The sequence below is a fragment of the Gossypium hirsutum genome, chromosome D04, assembly GCF_007990345.1.
Source record: "Gossypium hirsutum isolate 1008001.06 chromosome D04, Gossypium_hirsutum_v2.1, whole genome shotgun sequence".
Taxonomy (NCBI): Eukaryota; Viridiplantae; Streptophyta; class Magnoliopsida; order Malvales; family Malvaceae; genus Gossypium; species Gossypium hirsutum.
This window is the reverse complement of record NC_053440.1, coordinates 5443307-5460592: the sequence shown is the minus strand read 5'-3', so window position 1 is coordinate 5460592 and position 17286 is coordinate 5443307.

Below are 17286 nucleotides of genomic sequence, written 5' to 3'. Positions count from 1 at the left end.
CTAGACTCAATAAGCTTTAGTTTCATATTTTATTCATCCTCTAATTCAATCTCTACAATTTTTGGTGATTTTTCAAAGTTACACTACTGCTGCTGTCCAAAACTGCTTTAGTGCAAAATGTTGATTTCCATTTTGCCCCAAATTTCACAGTTTATACAATTCGGTCCTTTCTCAATTAACCCCTCAATTAATCTAATTTTCTCAATTAGTACTTTCTAGACATTATAAGTTTTACACAATATTGAAATTCAGAATTTCCACATATAACTCTATCTTCAAACTCTTTTACTATTAGGTCCCAACATTCACTTTCTATTCAATTCTTTCAATAAAATCAGCATATGAACAATTTAAAGCTCTAATTTCATGCTAAATCATCATATACTTCCAGCACATATTCATATCAACTTTCAACTTCTTTCATAAAATCAAAAACTAATGGATTTAACAAGTGGGCCTAGTTGTAAAAGTCATAAAAATACAAAATTTCAAGAAATAGTCAAGAATTGAACTTACTTGTAATAAAAATATGAAGAACCAGCTTGAAGAAGCCCTTCCATGGTGTTTTAGCTGATGAGAATTCAGAAAATGAAGAGAAATCTAGATAATTCCACTTGGGTCCTAACTTTATTAAGCAAATTTTGCAATTTTCCAATTTTGCCCTTAATTCTCCTTACTTTCTTGCTGATTTCATGCCTCTGCCGTCCAGCCCAAATAGACCTTGGGTCTATTTGCCTTTTAAGCCCTCTTCCTTTTATCATTTAAGCTATTTAATCATTTCCCAAATTTTGCATTTGTTACAATTTAGTCCTTTTGTTCAATTAATTATCGGAACTTTAAAATTTCTTAACGAAACTTTAATACTAACTTTTTAACACTCCATAAATATTTATAAAAATATTTATGGCTCAGTTTAAAATCCCCGAGGTCTTGATACCTCATTTCGATTCTAATTATTTTAATATTTATTTCTAGTGCACTATTCACTATTTCAAAAATTTTCCTAACTTCATATTTAACTTATACTTACTAAATTAATAATATTTTCTACCCATTTGTCGAATTTAGTGATCTCGAATCACCGTTCCACACCTCTGAAAATTCAAGCCATTACATTTTTTTTTGTCGGATTTGTGGTCCCGAAACCACTGTTCCGACTAAGCCTAAATCGGGCTATTACATTCCGACACCTCTGAAAATTCAAGCCATTACATTTTTTTTTCGTCGGATTTGTGGTCCCGAAACCACTGTTCCGACTAAGCCTAAGATCGGGCTATTACAACTCTCCCCCCTTTAGGGATTTTCGTCCCCGAAAATCTTACTAGATGGTAGGTTAATGATTTACTTCCACAGTATATTTCAAATTCACACATGATTTTGGATTTTCATATCTTTTACAGATAATCACATAGATTCATAAGAAAATCAGGATAGCGATATTTCAGCATCTGAAGCTACACAAAGTATCGAAAAATTACAATCCATATAGAATGATATCCATTTTGATAACCTGAGTAGTTTTCAGAACTATCAAATATTTCTCTCTTTTTATATTGTCCTCATTTTCTAATTCATTCACTTTTCCGACCACATTATTATTCTCCCGTACACGAACTTCTGTAACACTACACTCGTAAGCTTATTCAACCAAAATCTCACAAATTTCATTGTAACATTTTACTAATATGGGGGTGAGTGTAGTAAAGCCTCAAATTTATCTTACACATAAATGCGCATAACACATACCATCACAAATAGCCAATTCATTACTAAGTTCACATTCTCAAAGCATTTAATAAACATTTGCTTTTAATCACTTTTGTTCTCAACACAAAATTCTAACTCAAATCACTAATTCACAATCAAAATTTCTATATAGCATCATAATCCAAATATCATAACTCATATGCTTGTATAATTATAACATTCATCAATAAAAAAAATGTTTTATTCTTTGATCCATACCTTTATGAGTTTCAGCTCATAATCAATACATTTTCACTCAAACATTTTAGTATTTATTTCTATACTATTAGAATTAACTCAGTTGAAAAACATATCTGTCTCATCAAGATAATTTTCGTCATAGAACAATACTGATAAGAGGGTGATGGTGAAGTCATAAATCTTTCATCTTGCTCTCATAGATACATATATATATGATTTTGTATTCATCATCAATGTAATACCATCATAACCATGTAATTCATTCCAAGCAAATTAACACATCTATTTATTACAAATGTTTTCTGTCACTCACAATTTCACACAACGAATTTACTTACTCAAGCTCAACGTTAATATCTAATTAAATTCCAATACTTGGCTTCTATTTTACTTACCGACATTTGCCAAATTAGAGAACGTCTTACGGAATTGAGTACTTCGTTTTCTCGATGACATAGTCCAACTATGGTCTTACACGTAATCACAAATCACATACCGATGCCATAGCCCAACTACGGTCTTACACGAAATCACATATCACTTACCGATGCCATAGCCCAGCTATGGTCTTACACGGAATCACATATCACACATATCACTTACCGATGCCATAGCCCAGCTATGGTCTTACACGGAATCACATAATCACATGTTCACATGTTGCCATGGTCAAACCATGGTCTTTTCCGTCAATTCATCACATATCACTGAACGAAAGTACTCATTCCTGCGTTCTACTCAATTTGACTTCGAATTCAATTTTTCATACTATTATAATATTCATGGTTTAGACATAAAACAAAATATCTTATTATCTTTAATTTAACAATTAAACATAAGATTCTATCATATGAACATACTAATTTCACTTATTCAAGCAGATGTACATACACACGTTCCATCTATTTAAGTAAATTTGCTTATCATATTCACTTAATCAAATATGTTGAGCACATAGCATTATATAATCACCAACATACTTGGATGAGCTTGTCACAACATAAACTTTTTTTTTTTAACTTATAGTCATCTCTTTTCATACATGAACACATCCATATCACAAATTTTTATACTTACCTTTCCAAATTCCAACATAACGTGAGCATATTTCATTTATCTCAATATCATTTTTAGCATTATCGAAAATAGCTCGATTGAAAATCATCTCTGTCTTAACAAAGCAATTTCGTTAGAGCCCGGAGATATCACATCATCAAGAGTAATAACGTGGCATGTATAGCTAGGCTCACATATGCTACGTTTGGTCCGAGAACCGACTAAACCGTAGCTCTGATACCACTAAATGTAACACCCCTTACCCGTATCCAACACCGGAATAGAGTACGAGGCATTACCAAAACACATACACTTGTAAACGTATTTAACCGAGTTATAAAATTTCATCAAAATTAAAACTTTCAAAATAATTAACATGTTTCTATAACTTTTCACAATATATCCTCAAAATATTATAATCATAATAATTAGGGCCTGCGAGACCCGATACATACTCATGCAATTTAATGCTTCATTTCTATTTCATTCAATTCGCAATTTCTCATGCTCATAATTTAAATCATATCACTAGCAATTTCCATTTAATTCACGTACAATTCAATGACATCAAATTCAAAACTAATACGTATTTACCATTTAACTCAATGTTTATTGATTATACCATTCAATAACACATTTATGAAATTCTCAATTTAGCAATGAAAATATCACTTTAGTTTGAATAACAACATCGTCCTGATATAAATACACTACCACTTATCCATTTACTTTAATTCTTTTGGGCCCATTTGTCACTTACCATCCTTAATCAAATTAGGGAACGGTCACGGAAAATTGAGTACTTCACTTTCACTTTGCCATAGTATAACTATGGTCTTACGTATGATCACTTATCACTTGTCCCTGATCAGATAAGTGTAGCCACCTATCACTTTGTTTCTTGATCAGATAAGTGTAGCCACTTATCACTTTGTCTCTTGATCAGATAAGTGTAGCTAAAGCTATCACTTATCACTTTGTCTCTTGATCAGATAAGTATAGCCGAAGCTATCACTTATCACTTTTCACTTGTCACTTGATCAGATAAGTGTAGCCGAAGCTATCACTTATCACTTTGTCACTTGATCAGATAAGTATAGCCGAAGCTATTACTTATCACTTTCCACTTGTCACTTGATCAGATAAGTGTAGCTAAAGCTACCACTTATCACTTTGTCACTTGATCAGAAGTACTCAAATCCGGCGTTCCGCTCAATTTGATCATTTATTCATATATCAGGCTTACCAACATGTGTTAATTCATAAACCATTCATGGTATTATTTCATGCCAAATCATATACTGAATATACCATACACACATACTATGAAACTTTATTTTCACACATGAGCTTAAACCATGACCAATAATGCACAAAAATAAGCATCATTCATATTTCATCGTTTATGAGTTATAATCAAACATATGACCATTTATACACGAATCATTCATATATTTCCCAATTTTCCTCCTCCTCCTCTCCATTCCACATCCTTAATGTGTATAACACACTTAAACAACATTAACCATAATTTCAACACTCACTAACATGTATATTCAAAGCTGTTTATCCGAGTCAGAGTCACTAAATTATTTTTATCCGGAGCTACAGAGCTCCAAATTAAGATCCGTTAATTTTCCCTGAAACTAGACTCACATATATTCATACCATAAAATTTTCATAATTTTTGGTTCAGCCATATAGTACAGTTTATTCTTTAAAATTTCCCCTGTTTCGCTGTCTGACAGTTCCGACCACTCTTCACTAAAAATTAATTATCTCATTGTACAGAATTTGGATGATGTTTTAGCTTGTTTCTTCTAAAAATAGACTCATTAAGGATTCTAACCATATAAACTATAACTCATAATCATTTCTGTACAATTTTTAATGATTTTCCAAAGTCAGAACAGGGGAACCCGAATTCATTCTGACCTTGTCTCACAAAATCTATTATATCTCATGGTTTACAATTCCATTGCTCACATCATTTCTTTTATAAGAAACTAGACTCAATAAGCTTTAGTTTCATATTTTATTCATCCTCTAATTCAATCTCTACAATTTTTGGTGATTTTTCAAAGTTACACTACTGCTGCTGTCCAAAACTGCTTTAGTGCAAAATGTTGATTTCCATTTTGCCCCAAATTTCACAGTTTATACAATTCGGTCCTTTCTCAATTAACCCCTCAATTAATCTAATTTTCTCAATTAGTACTTTACTAGACATTATAAGTTGTTACACAACTATTGAAATTCAGAATTTCCACATATAACTCTATCTTCAAACTCTTTTACTATTAGGTCCCAAACATTCACTTTCTATTCAATTCTTTCAATAAAATCAGCATATGAACAATTTAAAGCTCTAATTTCATGCTAAATCATCATATACTTCCAGCACATATTCATATCAACTTTCAACTTCTTTCATAAAATCAAAAACTAATGGATTTAACAAGTGGGCCTAGTTGTAAAAGTCATAAAAATATAAAAATTTCAAGAAATAGTCAAGAATTGAACTTACTTGTAATAAAAATATGAAGAACCAGCTTGAAGAAGCCCTTCCATGGTGTTTTAGCTGATGACAATTCAGAAAATGAAGAGAAATCTAGATAATTCCACTTGGGTCCTAACTTTATTAAGCAAATTTTGCAATTTTCCAATTTTGCCCTTAATTCTCCTTACTTTCTTGCTGATTTCATGCCTCTGCCGTCCAGCCCAAATAGACCTTGGGTCTATTTGCCTTTTAAGCCCTCTTCCTTTTATCATTTAAGCTATTTAATCATTTCCCAAAATTTTGCATTTGTTACAATTTAGTCCTTTTTGTTCAATTAATTATCGGAACTTTAAAATTTCTTAACGAAACTTTAATACTAACTTTTTAACACTCCATAAATATTTATAAAAATATTTATGGCTCAGTTTAAAATCCCCGAGGTCTTGATACCTCATTTCGATTCTAATTATTTTAATATTTATTTCTAGTGCACTATTCACTATTTCAAAAATTTTCCTAACTTCATATTTAACTTATACTTACTAAATTAATAATATTTTCTACCCATTTGTCGAATTTAGTGATCTCGAATCACCGTTCCGACACCTCTGAAAATTCAAGCCATTACATTTTTTTTTCGTCGGATTTGTGGTCCCGAAACCACTGTTCCGACTAAGCCTAAGATCGGGCTATTACAACTCTCCCCCCCTTTAGGGATTTTCGTCCCCGAAAATCTTACTAGATGGTAGGTTAATGATTTACTTCCACAGTATATTTCAAATTCACACATGATTTTGGATTTTCATATCTTTTACAGATAATCACATAGATTCATAAGAAAATCAGGATAGCGATATTTCAGCATCTGAAGCTACACAAAGTATCGAAAAATTACAATCCATATAGAATGATATCCATTTTGATAACCTGAGTAGTTTTCAGAACTATCAAATATTTCTCTCTTTTTATATTGTCCTCATTTTCTAATTCATTCACTTTTCCGACCACATTATTATTCTCCCGTACACGAACTTCTGTAACACTACACTCGTAAGCTTATTCAACCAAAATCTCACAAATTTCATTGTAACATTTTACTAATATGGGGGTGAGTGTAGTAAAGCCTCAAATTTATCTTACACATAAATGCGCATAACACATACCATCACAAATAGCCAATTCATTACTAAGTTCACATTCTCAAAGCATTTAATAAACATTTGCTTTTAATCACTTTTGTTCTCAACACAAAATTCTAACTCAAATCACTAATTCACAATCAAAATTTCTATATAGCATCATAATCCAAATATCATAACTCATATGCTTGTATAATTATAACATTCATCAATAAAAAAAATGTTTTATTCTTTGATCCATACCTTTATGAGTTTCAGCTCATAATCAATACATTTTCACTCAAACATTTTAGTATTTATTTCTATACTATTAGAATTAACTCAGTTGAAAAACATATCTGTCTCATCAAGATAATTTTCGTCATAGAACAATACTGATAAGAGGGTGATGGTGAAGTCATAAATCTTTCATCTTGCTCTCATAGATACATATATATATGATTTTGTATTCATCATCAATGTAATACCATCATAACCATGTAATTCATTCCAAGCAAATTAACACATCTATTTATTACAAATGTTTTCTGTCACTCACAATTTCACACAACGAATTTACTTACTCAAGCTCAACGTTAATATCTAATTAAATTCCAATACTTGGCTTCTATTTTACTTACCGACATTTGCCAAATTAGAGAACGTCTTACGGAATTGAGTACTTCGTTTTCTCGATGACATAGTCCAACTATGGTCTTACACGTAATCACAAATCACATACCGATGCCATAGCCCAACTACGGTCTTACACGAAATCACATATCACTTACCGATGCCATAGCCCAGCTATGGTCTTACACGGAATCACATATCACACATATCACTTACCGATGCCATAGCCCAGCTATGGTCTTACACGGAATCACATAATCACATGTTCACATGTTGCCATGGTCAAACCATGGTCTTTTCCGTCAATTCATCACATATCACTGAACGAAAGTACTCATTCCTGCGTTCTACTCAATTTGACTTCGAATTCAATTTTTCATACTATTATAATATTCATGGTTTAGACATAAAACAAAATATCTTATTATCTTTAATTTAACAATTAAACATAAGATTCTATCATATGAACATACTAATTTCACTTATTCAAGCAGATGTACATACACACGTTCCATCTATTTAAGTAAATTTGCTTATCATATTCACTTAATCAAATATGTTGAGCACATAGCATTATATAATCACCAACATACTTGGATGAGCTTGTCACAACATAAACTTTTTTTTTTTAACTTATAGTCATCTCTTTTCATACATGAACACATCCATATCACAAATTTTTATACTTACCTTTCCAAATTCCAACATAACGTGAGCATATTTCATTTATCTCAATATCATTTTTAGCATTATCGAAAATAGCTCGATTGAAAATCATCTCTGTCTTAACAAAGCAATTTCGTTAGAGCCCGGAGATATCACATCATCAAGAGTAATAACGTGGCATGTATAGCTAGGCTCACATATGCTACGTTTGGTCCGAGAACCGACTAAACCGTAGCTCTGATACCACTAAATGTAACACCCCTTACCCGTATCCAACACCGGAATAGAGTACGAGGCATTACCAAAACACATACACTTGTAAACGTATTTAACCGAGTTATAAAATTTCATCAAAATTAAAACTTTCAAAATAATTAACATGTTTCTATAACTTTTCACAATATATCCTCAAAATATTATAATCATAATAATTAGGGCCTGCGAGACCCGATACATACTCATGCAATTTAATGCTTCATTTCTATTTCATTCAATTCGCAATTTCTCATGCTCATAATTTAAATCATATCACTAGCAATTTCCATTTAATTCACGTACAATTCAATGACATCAAATTCAAAACTAATACGTATTTACCATTTAACTCAATGTTTATTGATTATACCATTCAATAACACATTTATGAAATTCTCAATTTAGCAATGAAAATATCACTTTAGTTTGAATAACAACATCGTCCTGATATAAATACACTACCACTTATCCATTTACTTTAATTCTTTTGGGCCCATTTGTCACTTACCATCCTTAATCAAATTAGGGAACGGTCACGGAAAATTGAGTACTTCACTTTCACTTTGCCATAGTATAACTATGGTCTTACGTATGATCACTTATCACTTGTCCCTGATCAGATAAGTGTAGCCACCTATCACTTTGTTTCTTGATCAGATAAGTGTAGCCACTTATCACTTTGTCTCTTGATCAGATAAGTGTAGCTAAAGCTATCACTTATCACTTTGTCTCTTGATCAGATAAGTATAGCCGAAGCTATCACTTATCACTTTTCACTTGTCACTTGATCAGATAAGTGTAGCCGAAGCTATCACTTATCACTTTGTCACTTGATCAGATAAGTATAGCCGAAGCTATTACTTATCACTTTCCACTTGTCACTTGATCAGATAAGTGTAGCTAAAGCTACCACTTATCACTTTGTCACTTGATCAGAAGTACTCAAATCCGGCGTTCCGCTCAATTTGATCATTTATTCATATATCAGGCTTACCAACATGTGTTAATTCATAAACCATTCATGGTATTATTTCATGCCAAATCATATACTGAATATACCATACACACATACTATGAAACTTTATTTTCACACATGAGCTTAAACCATGACCAATAATGCACAAAAATAAGCATCATTCATATTTCATCGTTTATGAGTTATAATCAAACATATGACCATTTATACACGAATCATTCATATATTTCCCAATTTTCCTCCTCCTCCTCTCCATTCCACATCCTTAATGTGTATAACACACTTAAACAACATTAACCATAATTTCAACACTCACTAACATGTATATTCAAAGCTGTTTATCCGAGTCAGAGTCACTAAATTATTTTTATCCGGAGCTACAGAGCTCCAAATTAAGATCCGTTAATTTTCCCTGAAACTAGACTCACATATATTCATACCATAAAATTTTCATAATTTTTGGTTCAGCCATATAGTACAGTTTATTCTTTAAAATTTCCCCTGTTTCGCTGTCTGACAGTTCCGACCACTCTTCACTAAAAATTAATTATCTCATTGTACAGAATTTGGATGATGTTTTAGCTTGTTTCTTCTAAAAATAGACTCATTAAGGATTCTAACCATATAAACTATAACTCATAATCATTTCTGTACAATTTTTAATGATTTTCCAAAGTCAGAACAGGGGAACCCGAATTCATTCTGACCTTGTCTCACAAAATCTATTATATCTCATGGTTTACAATTCCATTGCTCACATCATTTCTTTTATAAGAAACTAGACTCAATAAGCTTTAGTTTCATATTTTATTCATCCTCTAATTCAATCTCTACAATTTTTGGTGATTTTTCAAAGTTACACTACTGCTGCTGTCCAAAACTGCTTTAGTGCAAAATGTTGATTTCCATTTTGCCCCAAATTTCACAGTTTATACAATTCGGTCCTTTCTCAATTAACCCTCAATTAATCTAATTTTCTCAATTAGTACTTTACTAGACATTATAAGTTGTTACACAACTATTGAAATTCAGAATTTCCACATATAACTCTATCTTCAAACTCTTTTACTATTAGGTCCCAAACATTCACTTTCTATTCAATTCTTTCAATAAAATCAGCATATGAACAATTTAAAGCTCTAATTTCATGCTAAATCATCATATACTTCCAGCACATATTCATATCAACTTTCAACTTCTTTCATAAAATCAAAAACTAATGGATTTAACAAGTGGGCCTAGTTGTAAAAGTCATAAAAATATAAAAATTTCAAGAAATAGTCAAGAATTGAACTTACTTGTAATAAAAATATGAAGAACCAGCTTGAAGAAGCCCTTCCATGGTGTTTTAGCTGATGACAATTCAGAAAATGAAGAGAAATCTAGATAATTCCACTTGGGTCCTAACTTTATTAAGCAAATTTTGCAATTTTCCAATTTTGCCCTTAATTCTCCTTACTTTCTTGCTGATTTCATGCCTCTGCCGTCCAGCCCAAATAGACCTTGGGTCTATTTGCCTTTTAAGCCCTCTTCCTTTTATCATTTAAGCTATTTAATCATTTCCCAAAATTTTGCATTTGTTACAATTTAGTCCTTTTTGTTCAATTAATTATCGGAACTTTAAAATTTCTTAACGAAACTTTAATACTAACTTTTTAACACTCCATAAATATTTATAAAAATATTTATGGCTCAGTTTAAAATCCCCGAGGTCTTGATACCTCATTTCGATTCTAATTATTTTAATATTTATTTCTAGTGCACTATTCACTATTTCAAAAATTTTCCTAACTTCATATTTAACTTATACTTACTAAATTAATAATATTTTCTACCCATTTGTCGAATTTAGTGATCTCGAATCACCGTTCCGACACCTCTGAAAATTCAAGCCATTACATTTTTTTTTCGTCGGATTTGTGGTCCCGAAACCACTGTTCCGACTAAGCCTAAGATCGGGCTATTACACTTCCACCGAAATATTGAAGAAAAACACCATTTTTGGTGCTTTGAAGGTTTGGCTAGGTTACCTTGTGTATGTAAGTGTATTTTCATCCCGTTTTTAATTATTTCTTTATTGTCGGAATCGTTGTAGCTTAATGTAACTAGCCCAGGGACTAATTTGAAAAATTATTGAATAGTTTGAGATTTTCCATTGATGAAAATGCTAGGGTTTTGAATTTTAATGGAAGAAAATGAATCCTTATTGTTAGTTAAACAACTTTTGTAAAGAGATTTTTAATGAAATTGTCAATTAGGGGCTAAATTGAGAAATGTGAAAATTGTGTGTTAAATGTGTGAAATTAATGAAATGTGTAGGCTGCTATAAGCTTGTAAGATATTCGGCTACGCTTGGGTAAGGGTGAAATTGTATGAATTTCATTTTATGAGCCTAAGGACTAAATTGTAAAGAAGTTAAAAGTATATGGGAAAAATGATAATTTTGCCAAAAAATGATTTTTGGAGTGAATTGATTAGACTGAAGTTTGAATTAGTTAAATTTGATTGTATAGATCAAGAAAAGTAACGTACGAAATTAGATCGGGGAAAGGATAAAGTTTTGGAGTGATCGATTGATTTTCTCCGAACGAATTCAAGGTAAGTTCGTGTAATTAAATTGTAAATTTATATATTTTAAATTGAATTATGTGTTTGTGAATTGAGTAATTGCCATGAAAGAATACCAAATGCATATTCAATGACGTATAACGAATACCGAGTCTTGTTTGAACCTTAGGAATTCGTAGAATACAAATGACATGTCATTAGGGTTACCGATATGGTTGAGGTCCTGCATGTATTGTGGACACACCACAGCTCGTATGAGCTTACCGATTTGCAGCTCGTGAGAGCTTACTGATTCTCAACTCGTATGAGCTTACCGTTATTTTAGCTGGTAGGAGCTTATCGTTTATAGCTCGTATGAGCATACATGTACAGGAATTGATGGATTACAGTTCAGTACACATTGTATATACTACCCATGTATCTAACGATATTTTAAGTGGTTCAACGGGCACCATTTTGTTACGAGTATATATGAGTTCATTATGGACTAGTACAAGTATTTACATGAATTACATGGAAATGATTTATATATGATATATGAATACATGGCATAGATGTTACATGTACATGGAATTTAGATGGTTGTTGAACTCATACATAATTTCTCTATTTTTATATGAACTACATGGCTAACTTGATTGATGAATATGTGTTAGGCCTATGGTCAAATTGAGTTGTGATATGCTTGATTTACTTACCTAGATTATGGTTAAATGGTAAGTTAAATTCGGTGTTATACGAACTTACTAAGCTTAATTGCTTACTCTGATTATTTTATCGTGTTTTATAATGTTTCGGAAGCTCATTCAGATTGAAAATTGTCAGAGATCTCATCAGACTATCTATCAGCTACTTTGGTACTTTCAGTTATATATTTTGGTTAAATGACATGTATAGGTCATTTTGGCTAATAGTAGCCTATATGTTTTGTTGTGTTTTAGCCATTTGAATTGGCTTGTATTGTGGATATCCTTTTTGTTATGTAAATATGTAAATAGTCTTATTGTATGTGGTGTAATGGTTGCTATGGGAATGTCTTGGTTGTGAATTGGTATTTTGGTATCATATAGAAGAGTTTGATAAGTGATATACATGCTAAGTATTAGGCACAAAGATCCATATATGCATTTGACCTTTTAGGTAGCTTTTGGAGGTGTAATTGACATGTTTATAATTGGCCAATTGAGATGCCTAAGAGCATCATGGTTGTTGGTGATAATATTGGATGTTTTAGACTTGATTTTAGTTGGTTTAAATGCCTATTTATAATGTGGTCATATCCTATTTGATGTGTTTAGGTTGGTTCTAATTTGGGTGAGAAATGTGGCTTGGAAAATGACCTATTTTTGTCCACACGGGTAGAGACATGGGCGCGTGTCTCATCCTTGTGTGACATACGACCAGGTGACATGGTTGTGTGTCCCCTGTAACCTATTTAGAAAATAAGTTAGTAGCCTCACATGACCTAGTAGACGGACGTGTAGTTTGGTCGTGTGGCACAAGTCAGTATAGCCTCTAGCTTTCACACAGCCTAGCACACGGGCGTGTGGCTTGGCTGTGTGACCCAAGTCAATGAGTTACACGGGTGTTGGGTCACACGGGTGCGGACACAGGCTGGGACACGATCGTGTGTCCCTATTTCAAATGCCCACACGGCTTAAAACACATGGGTGTCTTTTGACCATGTGAAACACACGGCCTGGCCACACGGACGTGTGTCCCTTACACGTAGAAAATTTTTAATGTTTTCTTAAAAATTTCTTGAGTTTACGATTTAGTCCTGATTTATTTTTAATGTTTATTTTGGGTTTGAGGGCTCGTATTAGGGATGATATGATTGTTTATGAATAGGTTCTGATTTAAATATAAAATAATATAAAATGTTTGTTTGTTCGATTGTAATTTCCGTAATGCTTCATAACCCTGTTTTGACGACGAATATAAGTTTGGGGTGCTACATTTTATTGGTATCAGAGTTACAGTTTAGTTGATTCTTAGGCTAACGTAGCGTATATGAGTCTAACTATACATGTCATTTTATAACCTGTGATAATGTTAGATCTTCTGACAGTTTAAAACATGTTTTCATATAGTAATGGATTCCAATCGAGCAGGCTCCGATGATGAAGAAAGTAACGCGCTAACCTCCGTTCACAGAGTAACGTCATCTAGATCGAGACCTACATCTGAGGGTCTTGGAGGAGAGGCCGAAGAAGTTTTCTTTCAAATGATGAACGTGTGGTTCACTAATTTTGTTTGAACTAATCCGACTTCTTAGCAACCTCAACCCCCACATTTTCCTCAACCGGTTCCCGTAGCTCTTCAAGTATTAGAACTTGTAAGCGTGAGCAAACCGCCAGTATATCAAGGCTATTGTTGATGACGATCCAGAGAAAGTCGAATTTTGGCTAGAGAATACGATCAGGGTTTTCGATAAGTTATCTTGTTCACCAACCGAATGTATTAAATGTGATGTATCTTTTTTGAAAGATGGCCCGTACTAGTGGTGGAACACGTTAATTTCTATGGTACCGAGAGAACAAGCCACATGAGAATTCTTTCAGACAGAGTTTAGAAAGAAGTATATAAGTCAACAGTTCCTCGATAAAAAATGCAAAGAATTTTTAGAGCTGAAACAGGATCGTATAACCATATCTAAATATGAAAGAGAGTTTGTCTGACTAAGCAAGTATGCCCGAGAGTGCATTTTAACCGAAATGATTATGTGCAAATGTTTTGAAGACAGGTTGAATGAAGACATTAAACTTTTAGTCAGAATTCTAGAATTGAAAGAGTTTGTTGTTTTAGTCGATAGAGCACACAAAGCCGAGGAGCTTAGTAAAAAAGAAGAGAAAGCTGAATTTGAAGCTAGAGATTCGAGAAAGAGATTTACAGAAAGTTACATCAGTCAGTATTAAAGAAATCAAAAGAACATCACTACCGTTCTACTGTTTCTATGGGGCATTCTAATAGAGATAGAGATGCGAGACACTTCAGTCCTAAACCCTAGGTTACATCTGTAGCAAGCATGGGTAGTGCTAGAGATACTAAACTTGAGTGCAAACATTGTAACAGGCCATATTATGGTGAGTGCCGAGTGAAAAACATAGCACCTTTCAGATGTGATTCCTTCGACCATTATCTTAGAGATTGCCCTGAGAAGTCTGAGAAAAAAATCTCAAACTACGAGACTGAGTAATACAGTTGCTAGAGGGAGACCACCTCGAAATATTAGAAATATGAGTGGTAGCTGAGGTACAACGAAAGATTCTGTTGTGAGATCCGAGGCACGAGCACCAGCCAGAGCTTATGCAATTCGCACTCACGAAGACATCAGCGCCAAATATTATCATTGATACTTTTTCTCTCTATAATACTAATGTAACTGCTTTGATTGATCCCGGATCGACCCATTAATATGTCTGTATGAATTTAGTGTCTAGTAAGATTTTACCTGTTGAGTCCATTGAATTCTTGGTTAAGGTATCGAACCCCTTAGGTCAGTATGTCCTAATTGATAAAGTTTGCAAGAATTGTCCTTTGATGACTCGAGATTACAGTTTTCCAGCTGATTTGATGCTTTTACCGTTTGATAAATTTGACGTATTTTTGGGCATGGATTGGCTGACTCTGCATGATGCTGTTGTAAATTGTAGACGAAAGATTATTGTATTAAAATGTTAGAACGGTGAGACTCTTCGTACTGAATCAGATAATTTGAGTGGATTGCCTATTGTGATATCGATTATGCTAGCTCAGAAGTATGTGAGGAAAGGTTGCAATTCTTACCTTGTATATGTTCTGGATACAAAAGTGTCTGAAGCGAAAATTGAATCAGTTTCAGTAGTTTTTGAATATCCAGATGTGTTTCCAGAAGAGTTACCTGGGTTTTCACCAATCAGAGAGATCGAATTTGCTATTGAGTTAGTACCGGGAACATCATCGATATCAATAGCTTCGTACATAATGGCTCGTACAGAATTGAAAGGGTTGAAAGCTCAGTTGCAAGAGTTAACAGGTAGAGGTTTTGCACGACTTAGTTTCTCACCTAGAGGTGCACCAGTTTTGTTCGTTAAGAAGAAAGATGGATTAATGAGATTGTGTATCAATTATCAACAATTCAACAAATTTACGATCAAGAACAAATATCCGTTACCGCGAATCGATGATTTGTTTGATCAGTTGAAGGGAGTGACAATATTTTCAAAGATTGATTTATGTTCTAGTTATTATCAGTTGTGGGTTAAAAATTCAGATATGCCAAAAACTACTTTCAGAACTAGGTATGGACACTATGAATTTCTTGTCATGCCATTTGGGTTAACTAACACTCCTGCAGTATTTATGAATTTGATTAATAGAGTCTTCAGACCATAGTTAGACAGATTTGTTATAGTATTCATTGATGATATCTTGATATATTCCTGAGACGACTTTGAGCATACCAAGTATTTGAGAATTGTGTTGCAAACTTTGAGAGATAAACAACTTTTTGCTAAATTTAGCAAATGTGAGTTTTGGCTCCAAGAAGTTGGGTTTTTAGGATACATTGTATCGGCTGAAGGCATTAGAGTTGGTCCGAGTAAGATTTTTGAAATTATTGACTGGAAACCACCAAGAAACATATCTAAAGTCAGAAGTTTTCTGGGATTAGCTGGCTATTATCGGAGATTTGTAAAAGGCTTTTCAATGATAGCTACACCGATGATGCAGTTATTGAAGAAATATGTGAAGTTTGAGTGGTCTGAGAAATGCCAACAGGGTTTTAACCAATTGAAAGCACTGTCGACCGAAACACCAGTTTTGGTTCAACTTAAATCGGGTAAAGAATTTATGATTTTTAGTGATGCGTCATTGAATAGTTTAGGGTGTGTTTTAATGGAAAAGTGATAGCTTATGCTTCTAGACAATTAAAGCTGCATGAAAAGAATTATCCGACACACGATTTAGAGTTGGCTGCTATTGTGTTTGCATTAAAATTTTGGTGACACTATTTATTCGGTGAAAAATGCCACATATTTACCGATCATAAGAGTTTGAAGTATTTGATGTCACAAAAAAATCTAAATTTGAGACAGCGAAGATGACTTAAACTGTTGAAAGACTATGAGTTAGTCATCGACTACCAACTGGGGAAAGCGAAAGTAGTTACAGATGCTCTGAGTAGAAAATCTTTGTTTGCCTTACAAGCAACGAATACACGATTTATATTGTCTAGTGATGGCTCGATTTTAGTTGAGTTAATAGCTAAACCGATGTTTCTTCAACAAATTTGTGAAGCTAAGAAATGTGATCATGAATTGCAAGCTAAAAGAGTACACTGTGAGTTGACTTCTGATTCTGAATTTCAGGTTAGACCTAATGACTGTTTATTATTCTGAGGCAGAGTTTGTGTTCTAATTTTACTGAAAATGGGCAATTACAACTCTCTCCTCCTTTAGGAATTTTCGTCCCTGAAAATCTTACCAGAAAATAGGTTAGGGTATTGTTTTCTCATTGTTTCCTCAGGTTTCAAAGTAGCCTCTTCTATCTCGTGACATTGCCAAAGAACCTTCACTAAAGCTATG